At 38.2% G+C, this 13,191-nt stretch overlaps 1 pseudogene; it reads right to left on the bottom strand.

The window, feature by feature from the left end:
* Positions 1–2,129: 2,129 nt before the first annotated feature.
* On the bottom strand, positions 2,130–9,943 carry LOC101584323 (annotated as a pseudogene).
* Positions 9,944–13,191: the final 3,248 nt, after the last annotated feature.

The following is a 13,191-nucleotide window of genomic DNA, read 5'->3' as shown; positions in this document are numbered from 1 at the left end:
ACAAAGTATTGAAGCTGAAAAATAACTACCAAAGTTCATAAAAAGGATGAAATAAATTTGAAAAATGACTCGAGTATAGTTTTTTTCAAAGAAAGACAAGCATCTCTGCTGCTTAATATTTGAAAAGATCTTCCACTTCATAATTAGAGCATGTTAATTAGTTAGAGGAAGGAAAATTAAAACTATAGTTTTACTCTGCTCATGAATTCTTCTGTTGCAAACATTTCAGTCCATAAGCTAAATAAAAACATTCAGGAAAGTACTATTTCTGTTTTAAAATTCCTCATCAGTTTACAAATATGATCATGACGATATTCACTCAAACACAAGCCCAGCTATGTTCCTCAAAATTGTGAAACAAATTAGGTTCGTAAGCCAAGGCACCACCGCATAGTGAGACAGATCTTACGGGCAAAAATACAAATATTTAAAGTATAGATTATAAGAATCTCTACTTGTATAGGGAAATGCAATCTCACTGTGAAATATAACATATCTTTTGTTGTTAGGTCTAAAATATCAAAAATCACATGTGTTAAGAAAGTGACAAGATCATGCATATGCTGTTTTCATCAGTAAATTTAACTGATGAGTAATGTGTGTGCAAGAGATGGAGCCTGATTAGAAATGGTTCAAGGGCTGTTTACCTGGGTGAGTATCTTCTTGTCCCAGGATCTTCCCTCTTCTCAGTTTTCTGGGTACCTTTCTTCTGCCAGGTCCTTCTGCCATCTTGTTCTTATCTTGGAACCAGCCAACCATGAACTGCTAAAAGGCTGATACATTGTTTCAATGTGAGAAGTTTAGAAACTTAGGTAAATGACTTGGTAGTTCTCACTCCTAGGCAGTAGAGTACATGGCCTAGAGCAGTTGTTTATGCCCTCTGATGTTATAACTGAATAAGGGTCTTTCCTTTGTAAACATCCAATCTGTGCAAGAGCGGCACAAGAAGGTGGTATTAGTTCTACATGTGCTCTAGGGAAGGTAGCATGCTTACAACACAAGGGAACAAAAGAAGCTTGCTTGCACCCTTTTAGCTATTGTTGTTTTGCTGTTTTCTACATTTATGAACAGTTGCCCCTGGGCCATGCAATCCTGCCTTAGAGCCACCTGATTATGGACTGAAACCTCCACAAACTGTAAGCTAAAATAAAACCTTTCCTTCCATAAAATTTGGCATTGGATATTTTGTTCTAACAATGAGAGAAACGTAATTAAGACAACTGCTATGAGACAAAATAAACTTCTCTACTTTCAAGCTGAATATATTAGATATTTAGTTCAAGTGCAAAACAGTGGCTAATACTATTCTTATATATGGGAAATTGGTAAAAACTAGTGGTAAAATCATATATCATGCATTGTGAAGTTCTGTATGCCAATTTATATATTTCATAAATTCTACTTTAGAGGAAGTATGTACTTTATAGAAATTTTAACAATTTTAACAAACAAAAAGACTTAAAACAGGAATAGTTACCAGCCAGGCCTGATGCCACACACTCAAATTCCAGCACTAAGGACACAGATCCTTGAGAATCTAGAGTTTGAAGCTGGCCTGAGCAATATAACAAGACCTCGTGATAAAAAAAAAAAAAAAAAAACAAAAAAAACAGAGGAGGGCTTGAGAGAGCTTGTCTACCTAAGTGCCTGCCTCACAAGCGCAAGGACCCAGGTTTGCTCCTCAGTACTACGTGCCATGTAGTACTAAAACCAGACATGGAGGTACAAACCTATAATCCCAGCATTGGGGAGCTAACCAGAAGATCAGTATAAATCCAAGCTGCATAGCAAGACTTTGTACCAGATAAATAAAAGATTTTTAAAAAATTGCAGGGGGGCAAGGGCCAGCCAGATAGCTTAGCGACTAAAGCACCTGGTTAGGGAGCGTGCAGTGGAGAGGGCTGCTGCTCACAGTGTCTTCCCTGCAATTGCAGAGGACTCCGATAATGTGGGAGGCTCCAAAGCTTTTCAATGGCAGCTCTTTCTGCTACTTCACTAACTATAAGGGAGATTGTCTCTGCCAGGCCGTCTCTTCTGCTGTGTGACTTTCAGGCATCTGCTCCCCGCAGAGTGTCCCCAGGGCAGACACATCTTCACTGCCATGAAGTAGAGCACACGGAGGGCACCACTCATTTCAGCAAGATCCACTTGTCACCCACCTCGGCCTTGTACCCAGGGGCGTACCTGCGTCCTGGAAGCTCTCTGAATTTATGGAAGGCTCGGTTGGTCTGGTGAGCTCCGATTGTGATTTCTGGGAGATAGACAGTTGATAGTCATGAAATTCAGCACCTCCAACTTCTCCTGAACCAGCATCCGCAGGTCGTGAAGGCTGCAGGCATCCTGCTTCAGCCAGGGTCCTTGGTCTTACTTAAGGTACTCAATGTCCTCTACCATCTTTACTGCATCTCAGATGTCCTTTGCACTGTGTATCAAGTCCTCATATTTCTCATTCATCTGAGGCAAAAAGGTCTTACAGGCATTCTCGATGTCCTGGAGATAGGCAGAGGTGACCTTCATTTCGTGTGGGTCGCCCTTCTCCTGGATTCTCCGCTGGACCTCTGGCACAGGCACATCGATGTAGACCACCACATGAGGAGGCAGTTTCTTCACCTCATTATAGTGGTCCACACGCTGCTTCCAGTTGTAGCCCTGGTTATACATCGCCTCCAGGAAGACAAAGTCTCTGTAGATGGAGCGCTCCAAGACCACACCATGTCCTGTGCTCAGCAGGTGCTCCAGGGTGTCTGCGTACTGCACGAGGCGATTGCAGTGCAATCAAGACTGCAGGCGGGAGCTGTTGCCATCACTGCTTTGTGGGTTATCATAAAACTTCACCAGACTACAACTGCCAGTGAGCTCCTCATTCAAGGGTTTCCCATCTCCTGAGACGCTGGATATGTGACAGATCCCTGCTTCCGGAAAGGTCTTCATGCCTGGACTCGCTGCTATTGTTTTTCCTGCCCTGCCCTTCCTACTATGTAAGCTATCATCTACAGCCATCACTTTGCTTCCTTTTGTCAAATTTCTGGATTCCTAGTCACCAAGAAATTTCGCCGAAGCCTCATGCCGCAGCTTGAACTGTACACTGATATGAATTCGTCCTGCACACTGGGCACCAGCCAAGATTCCGGCTACAGACAGGCATGCGGGTGCCAGGGTCAGGAGCCTCAGGGTCAGGAGCCTCAGGGCCGCGTCTGTGCGGTCTGCTCAGGCTCAAGGACGCCAGGGGATGTGCTCGCTGAGGGTTCTCTCCTGCGACCCAAAAATCTTTAAATACATTTCAAAATGATTGAAAATTATACAATATTTAGCATGAAGTGCAGCAACACGTATCAAATTAAATGGCAATATAATGGGTTGAAAAAGGAAGTCACCAAAAGGGTAATCAGAACTAAAATATTTAAGAAATTCTTACGCATTTGTTAAAAATGTAAAGTAACACACACAAAATAATCTGATTTAAAAAGTAAGCCTAAAGCAGTGGTTTATAGTTATCTTTGGAATGCAGTTATGCATCTGTGGAACAGGCAGGAAATTGCAGTGGTTTATATAGAAGCCTTCATTTGTCAGTCTATATGTGTCCCTATTAGTTTTATTACATAATTTATGATTTTATATGTCTAGACTAATTTAACCTCTAGTTTTCAAGTATAGTTTTAGATGGATAAACACAGAACAGTTTTGCTAATTCTAAAAGAATTATGAAGTGAGAAAAGAATATCCTTTACAACAAATCATAGATTAACTTAATGTTTGTTCATGTAATGGTTTTTTGATAAACCAGACTTCCCAATTAACCTCCTTTTCACCATATTGTTTATCATTTTTCTATCCTATCTATAATCACGTCAATGTATTTATTTTTTCTTTTCATGTGGCTTTAGCTAAATGTTATGGACAGGATTTGAGTCCATTTACTTTTCTTCACTCAGTGTTTCTTAAAGATATGTATTCGCAGTCTGCACCTTCCTACCTGTGTGTATTTCCATTAGTTGCTCAAGAAATATATGAATTACTTCTTTCCCTCTTCAAATGCTTCTTGCTTTTATATCTGAAGTTTCTAATGATGTACTTACTTATACAGCACCCTGAACTTGGGTGCCTTTTTAGCTTGCAAAGGCGGCATTCCCAGAGGGTCTCAGAGTTCCAAACCTCAAAACATAGCTTGAGACCTGTCAAGGTAAGAAGTGTGTAAGTATCTACACCTCAATTTTGGGTATTTAAATTGAGCTAAATTCTGTAAATTGCCTGCCTGCTCTTCAAATCAGTTCATTTTCTCTTAATTTGTTTTCCAGGTTTATTGAAAGATTTTTAACAAAAAATATATATTCAAGTTTTATAGCATGTAAATTTCACATATGTTTTTATGTTATAAGATGAATATCAAAACTAAATTTACACATTTAAATCACTACCTGGGTTATTATTGCATCTGTGCATGCACATGCAAGTACATGTGTGTGTGTGTGAGTGTGTGTGTGTGTGTGTGTGTGTGAAGGATATCAAAAATCTACACCCCGAGCAAATTTGAAGTGAACAATATATTATGATGAATTGTTATCACTATGTTAGACATTCAGTTCCCAAAACTTACTCATCGTAAAACTGAGAGTTTGGAGTCTTTGACCAACATTGAAGTTTTCCTTCCCGAGGTATAATGTATGATTATCTTCAACTCTCAAGAGAAAAGTACAACACATTACTGCTTGAGGTGTGTTTCAGAAAAGAAGGTAAAAGGTAATATAAGTCTTTTGTTTTCAATGAGAAAGGTGCTCGTATATTTCTGAAAAACAGTTTCCAGAAAGCTGTAATTAAAATGGATGTTCACATCTTTCTAAAATTATTCAGTTACAATGTTGTTTCTAGTTCTCAATCCATATTTTTCCCTTAAGCTACAAAATTTTCTCCTTGAATTGCTTTTTTTGTGACATCCAATAAATAAGCCAGGTTTTCTTTAATTACTTAGTTCTAGTTATGAAAAGAAAGTGATCAGAGGAAAAGAGGTTGTAGTTGGTTTAACACTGTTCTTTTGTTATCTTCTTCGTGCCCTGCTGTGATATAAATGATTCGCTTTTGCTTGCTGACAGTTGCATTTTGCTTTGGGCTAAAAAAGAAAAAATCTCAGAAAACCAGCTAGAAAAATGTTTTTTATTTCAACAAATTGCAGCATCTCCAAAATTCCACATTTGTCATTATTCTGCAGCTATAACAATGTGAGAAAGGGCGTCTTGCACTTCTGCTATGAAATTGTCCTCAGTGCTTTCTTACTCAGAAGAAAACAAAGCTAAGATGAGTTATGGAGGATACCATGGTTGTAAAGCTTGCAGTGAACCTATTGGCTAGGGTGCAGCTTAAGTACTTAATAGAAAAAATAATTACTCTTTCTGATTAAAATAATTTAGCTACTGCTCTGGTTTTTTCCTTTCAATTCTTTGAAAAAACAACTTCTTGCAAAATGTTATTGTCCCTAATCCTGCTTTGTTTTAATTCTAGTTGACATCAATATCTACTTTTCTTTCTTTTTTTTGGAAGGTTCTACAGGGTGTTCAGGGTCTCACTACTAGGTTGGACTCCTAGTGATCCACCTGTTTACAGCCTCCCAAGAGCTTAGATTACAGGTATTTATCACCACACCCAGTCTCAATTGCCCTCTCAGCATGCCACAGGGACAGGGCCAGCATGGCAGGCTCAGGAATTGAAACTCTAGCCACTGCATTTGCTTGCAGGTGCTTTAATCTGCTGAGCTATTTGGCTAGCCCAATATCTACATTGCTGATCATTCCAATACATTTGTCTCCTAGATTCTTTCTTCCTAACATCATCTCGATTTCAATAACTTCATACAAAATAGCAGTTATTTTATTTAAATAAAGCTAGAAAAAGACATATAACCATGTTGAAAAAACTTACTTTGATTTGAAGTTTCAAGTGATGTTTTGGAAATTGTAGGATTTCTCTTAGGCTTTTTCTTTCTTTTCTCCTCTTCTACGCATTTATCACTTTTAGCTTTTTCTCATTCATACCTTTACCGCACTGTTTCTGCTCCTCCCCACACATTAGGACCTCTGTATTTACTCTTTCCTCTTTTTTTTTTCTAGTATATGATTTTTCTTTGATTGTCAGCCAGACAAACCCTTGTGTACATTACATACTTTCTGGTTTCACTTGCCCAAATCTTTTAGTATTTTCTTTTCTTTTTTATGTTATTCATATCTTCCTTCTCCTGGCTCAACCTTATCACTATAAACTAGAACCATCTTTAAAATGTAAAAAGAAGAAATTTTCTTCATTAGATATTGCTCTTTATGATTTGAGTTGCACTATGTACATTCCCAACATAATAAGTCTCCTTAAAGTTTTGGTTTAGTCACTCTGTCGTGTCTCCCACCCCTGCTTCCTGCCGTGTCTCTCTAACTCTCATGTGCTTCTAAAATTTCACCAAAGTTACAAATCTCAGGAGTGCAAGTTACATCCATTTGGTTAGTTCAATAGTCAATCTCCAGGGCTCATAACATGAGAGCTTTCACCATACGCAATCTAGGAACACTGAGGCATGTTTCACAGCACATCTTTTTGTTTTCTTGATACTACACTGGCTAGTTGTTCTCATGCTGTCCTATATCCTACTTACCTTCTGTTTCCTGCTAAATTTTAGGAGTACTCTTCCACATTTCAGCTTTATGTTCCATGCTCAAACTATTAGCAGTGCCATATGTCTTGTCACAAATACTATAGATAGAAAGATAGATAGATAGATAGATAGATAGATAGATAGATAGATAGTCAAGCCTTTTTATCACACAATACACCAAAGTATCCCACTTGGACATGAAGCTGATGTGGTATGTCAGGAAGCAGCATCTTTCCCTTCATTTGGAGACCTTGTCTTTCCATTCAGTGTAATGATACTTTGCATCTCTCTAGTTTCAGAGGAATTTAAACTTAAACACACTATTCTATCTTTTTTTATATCTAAGGTAGAGCTCAGGGCCTTGTGCTTGCCAGGAAGTTTCTTAAGCCACTGAGCTATCTCTCTGAGCTATCTCTCTGACCCATTATTATATCTTGTATTTTTTATTATAGCAAATGTTACTGCTCTAATAGTATTTGGACCAGCAATGAGATCAGGACAAGGTCTTCCAACTCTTTGTGCTCATGTTTCACAGCTTGCCTTGAGTGGTGGTTGTAGGTCTGCATGATTTAGCATCTGACCCACTGGGTTTCAATTACTTTTGTCCCATTTCTTTCTCTCCCTTGATTTGGCCCCCTTAGAAGGGATAATTTGCCCATTCTGTACCTCTGTATGACTAAAGTTTTTTATTTTCTTTCTGAATGTTACAGCAGCTCAGAGCTAAAAGTCTGTCATGAGTCTCAAAGGAGACTTTGGATTAGACCTTTTCAATAGTGTTGGAATTATTGAAACTTTGCAACTTTTCAAAAGGCATACCACTCTAGTCTATGTTACCATCTTCACTCATTTTTATCAGCAGTGTACTCATAGCTATCAATCATCCTTGCTTTGACCTCACCTATAGGTATTCTTAGTAATATAGGCAGTTATCTGGCTATAATTAAGATGAATCATAATATTTTTTATTCACAATTTCAAAGTGACTTCTAATGTCAATGAAAAATCTTAAATATATGCAATGACCTCCTTACCTCTCAATGACGTTAAATTCTATTTCACAGTATACCACGGTTTGGAATAGGAGGTTAGATTCTGATTTCTTAAGTTCTATCACTTACTTAGTAGTACTTAATCTCTGTTTCTCATTAAGGACACTGGTGTCTATATCATGGGATTTCAAAGACAAACTGAGTGACTTAAATATAAAGACGATGGGCTACTTCTAAGATGTTGTCACTGTTCACTAAGCAATTGTGCCTGCCATTTTCCTTGCCACAGTGCTTATTCCATCAATATCCTTATACATACTTGCTTTTACTTGGATTTTATGTCATCAGTTATTTTAGTCACTTTCTTCATTCATTGGACAAAGTATCTGACAACCACAACTTAAAAGAGGAGAGGTTTATTTTGGCTCGTGCTTTAGAACTTTCTTCCTATGGATGGCAGACTCAAATGCAGAAACAACAGAATGAACTTTGCAGTTGAATATGCTTTCAGGACATAGCAGCTGACACGACACAGAGGATGTGACCTGGAAAGGCCTGTGTACCCCCCGGGCTCCTTATTCACTTTGTTTTCTGGTTGCCATGGTGTGAATCACTTTCAGAACCTTCCACCATACCCTTCCTGTCATGGAAAAGTCAGCTGTGGCCTGAGTCCTCTGCAAATTGACCTAAAATAGATCTCCTCTCCTTTAAGATGAAGGTGCTGGGTATTATGTCACATTAATAAGAAAGTGACTAAGACAGATTTTAGTATGGGGATGGGGTTCTTGAAATGAAAATACCTGGTCAGGTAGGTCATAACTATTTGGTTGGTGAAACTGGTTTTCAGGAGGATTTTGGAAAACTTTAGAGATGACAGCCTGTTGTCCTTGAATACCATGATCCATACTTGGCAGGAAATTCTGGTCAGAGTTCATAAGATGAAAATTTTGAGAGAATTGTACACAGTGAAAGCCAGACTCAGGCTGCATTCATGGGGAACATATATTCCACTGGCATTTAGATACAACACTATGCTGTCACAGAAAATCTGTCTACACTTTTCTCATATCATGAAACTTCACTAGAGACATGATTAAGGTCAATGGACTAATATAGTACAAAAAATTTCAAGCAGCCCAGTGTTGAACCTGTGGCATGATCACTTCTACATTCAATCTGGATACACTAAATATCAGAAGAAAAAATCAATGGAATACTGACCTCTGACAAAGCTAAACAAAAAAAAAAAAAAAGAAGAGGGATACAAATGAAGGACCATTTTGTATCTGTATATTATAATAGTAAGCATAGATATACAGATACTTTCTCTTAATTCAGTGAATAGAAAGATTTGCACTAATAGTGTTTGTGGACAGGGTATGATGTCTGTATCTGGTACTATGAATAACCACTAAAAGGACAACCAAATGTAATATATTGATAATTGAAACTATCCTACTAATTGGTTTTGAAACTGTCTCATTGTTATTTGTTTCTCAATAAAATTATTTTAAAGAAAAAGTCCATTTCAAATCTTTGGAGTTTTGCCAAAAAAGAAATGCATGTAAAAGTTGGAAAAAGGGAGACAAGTCTTGTTGAAAAAAAAATAGTATTAAAAAGAAACTAAGAGGACTGGATGTGGTGACCTGTAATCCTAGTGCTGGGGAGGATGAAATGGTATTATCACTGTGACTCTGAGCTTCATAGTGAGACCCTGAACCAAATACATAAAATTAAAAAAAAAATCCTAAGTGCTTTGTACATGTACAATGAGAAAGGTAAGATCTCTATTCACACGCTTAGAAGTGTGAAACTATAATGCTTTCATTTGAAAATAGAGTTGCAGAGTATCTTCTTTGAAAAGGGGCCCATAAGATATTGATTTCCTGGGATTCAGTTTACAGAGATCAGCCATTCAGGCATTGAGAGTCTTCTACCATCATGACCTAAAGGTTAATCTGGTAGCAGAAGTTGGTATCATCCAGGTGATTTTGATTTTCCTGGGATACAGAAAGAAAAATGGTGAGTCTGAGATATATCCACTCAGATATTAGAAGACCTGTGATGCCACACAGTGTGCCTTGCTTTGGGGAAGGCAGAGTGTGAAGCTATCAGATTAAAGTGAAGTCTAGTGGCGATCTCAGTAGTTGGATAATTCAGGAACATGAAAAGAAATAAATAAATAAACATTGAGCAGTCAATAGAACTAACCAAGAGCAATACTTTGAGGGCTGGAACCAGCAATGCGATCAGAACAAGGCCACCCAAGCTCTTTGTGCTCACGTTTCACAGTTTGCCTTAAGTGGTGGATGTAGATCTGCATGATTTAGTATCTGACCCACTGGGTTTCAATTACTTTCATCCCATTCCTTTCTATCCCTTTATTTCTCCCCCTTAGAATGGATGTATTTGCCCATTCTGTGCTTCTGTATGATTGAAGTTTTATTTCTTTTTGAATTTTACAGGGGCTCACAGCTAAAAGTCTGTCTTGAATGTCAAAGGAGACTTTGGAATTGGACTTTTCAATAGTGTTGGAATTATTGAAACTTTGCAACTTATCAAAAGGCATTTTGTATGTGTCACATGTGTCTCTGGGCAGAGGGGCAGAGTGTCACAGTTCAATTTGAGCCTGCTCACCAAGATGCTGTAGGAAAGGGAACTTTTGGAAGGTTACCGGATCATGGGGACACTTTAATCATCAGTGGACTCAACTGCTAATAAATTTATCAGCTGAGCGTGGTGTTAGTCATCAGGGAATGATTATAGGTAAGTCACTGGATATGTGAACTGGAAGAATATTTCTTCCTCCCAGGTTTCTTCTTCATTCTGCTTTCTGTCTATCATGAAATAAAGAACAGGTCCTTCTATCATAACCTTCCTGCTTTAGAGACAGCTGACTATGGACAGAATCCTCTAACAACTGAGCCAAACAAACTCTGCTTTAAATTGTGAGTGCAGAGTATTTCTCCCCAGAAACAAAAAATATGACTATGACCATCATCCATTCCCATGCGTTGTGTCCTCATCTCATTTTCCTCTTCCTTAGATTTTATATTTCAAGAGTTCTCTAACCATTCCACTTAAAGATGGGCTCCCATAACTGTAGTGGTATTTCCTATTCTTAACTCATAGATAGGAAGTTTTGTGTATGACTTTATTTACTGCTTTTCCTCCCTTGGGATGTATATAGGGTCCAAATATTTATGGAATAAGTGACTAAACAAAATGCATTTTATTGTGCCTCCAGTATGTCTCTGGCACTCTGCACAATTTGCATGTATGTTCAGCCCTCTTACTGGTCTTACGAAGTAACCACATGTTTTACAAATGCAAAATCAAAACCTCAAAGAAGTTGTGCAACTGGCCTAAGATCACAAGGCAAGAATGTGATAGGAATTTGTTCATATCAATATTTATATGAAGAGATATGCATTATGGAGGGTCCCTTAAATAAAATTTCAATTTATTTTTATTTTTCTACTACAAAATGTTTAAATTTTTATTTTATACTATGATATTACATATGAGAAATATCTAAAAGTTAACATGCATATTTTAGTGTGTTTTTAAATGATGTTGAGAAACATTTTCTGTATGTACTCCAAATGTTTAATCATAGCATAAAATCTATATACTACATTTTTTGTTCCTTTGATGAAGAAGCACACAACACCATTAGGAGTATATTGATATGTTGTATACTAAACATTTTTCCTATTAACAAAAATTCATTTACTCTGGTAATGTAACAAGGACTTAGAGTCTAGGCTTACAGATGCTCAATGGGTAAATAAGTGCAGACGAACTTGACATCTTTCCTCCACCCTGTACATGGTCATCCTAATGATTTAAGAGAACATTAATTTTTAGCATTTGTAGTAATATTTGCTTGCCAGCTTTATTACATCCAGATCTGTTGTAGTGACACCATCAAATATGCAACCATTGTCCTAAAGCTTGATTCCAGGAAAAGCAGTGGCTCAGGATTGGAACACTGTCCAAGCAAAAGGAACGACCCCATGATAGGAACTGAGGCTATACCCCCAAGCATGAACTATCATTCTACCAGAGTTTTCCTTCTGTGTTAATTAATTTCTGATTTCTAAGACACAATGCCTGACACATTATAGGACAAACAAGAAGAAAGTGAGGTATGCATTAAAAAGGATAGATTTACTTCAGAACAAAGCTGAGAGGGACACCTCTGGCCCTGGAGACCAGACCAGCTAAATTTCTTTGTCTCAGTTACTTTTCTTTCATTGCTAGGACAAAATAACACCCCAAATTAAGGAAGGGGAGGTTTATTTAATTCACAGTTTGTGGAAGTTTCAGTCTATATTCAACTGGCTCCAAAGCAGAATCACATAAGACAGAAGGCAGCAGTTCATGGCAGTGTCAAAGAACAGAGACCAAAGGGTGGGGCACTGGTTGGGGCTGCTAACTAGCCTCTTTTCTGTCCTTACATTGCAATGCAGATTACACACCCCAGGACCAGTGTGTGGCACTCACTCCGGCAATCCCAGCATTGGATCAAGAATTAATCACAAACTCTAGAAGCCTCCACATGACTGCATGAGACTTTGCAGGGATGACAAGACACATAACATAATGGTCCTATGAGATATAGGGTCTTTAAGGCTTATAAGCATAAAAACAGCACTGTGGAAAGAATAGGTCATTGTGTAATTTTTGTAAGACTGGGGGTAGAGGTGTGGATCAAGTCAGAAGAATTGTGGCTAGTCATCAGGGACAGAATTGAGAATGTACAAGGGATTGAGTGATTTTTGTCAAGATCAGGACTGGGCAATGATTAGGAATTAGAGGGTGGAGCTGTGTTTACTGGGCACTTCCAACCCATGATTATACATCTGCAGCAGGTATGAAAGCACAGTATTGTAGGCAGTTGAGTTAGGTGGAAATATAGGCAGCCAGGCAGGGCTAGGCTCTGGAAGGAGACAATATGGAAGACAAAATTACTTGCAACTGTGGGAGAGAGATAGGTTCCTCCACTGTGGGCTGAACTCAAGACAAAAGATCGAACACATGCAGCCACACACCTGTCCAGGGATAGACATCAGGGATTGATATTCTAAATAAGTGTGAATCACCTTAAAAATTCCAATAATGGCATTAACCAACCCCCTATAGGAAAAGCCCCTGTTTTGTACTGTCATATTCTTGGTACATAACTCTCCTCCCCATTTAATCAGTTTTACCTGAGCAATTATACTTGTAATCTTATTTGTGGGCCATCATTTCGTCCCACTTCATGTCTATCTTACCAGTTCCTGTGTTTTCCATCTTAGCCCCATCTTGCCTCATTGTTTTGTTGTAGGCAGCTGAGTTAGATAGAAATATTAGAATCAGACAGATAGGACTATGCCCTTGAAAGACACAATATGGAAAACAAGATATCTTGCAATTCTGGGAGACAGATACCCCTGCTATGGGCCCAACCTCAAGACAGAAGAATAAGTAAATGTAGCCACATACCTCCCTAGGGATGGGCTTCAGGGATTAGAATTCTAAATAAGTATCAATCACACTGAAAATACAGGAAGAGTCACTAAC

Source organism: Octodon degus, unplaced genomic scaffold (assembly GCF_000260255.1).
Source record: "Octodon degus isolate 3935 unplaced genomic scaffold, OctDeg1.0 scaffold00006, whole genome shotgun sequence".
Classification (NCBI taxonomy): domain Eukaryota; kingdom Metazoa; phylum Chordata; class Mammalia; order Rodentia; family Octodontidae; genus Octodon; species Octodon degus.
The sequence above is the reverse complement of the archived record's forward strand: the minus strand, read 5'-3'. Positions and strand labels throughout refer to the sequence as shown.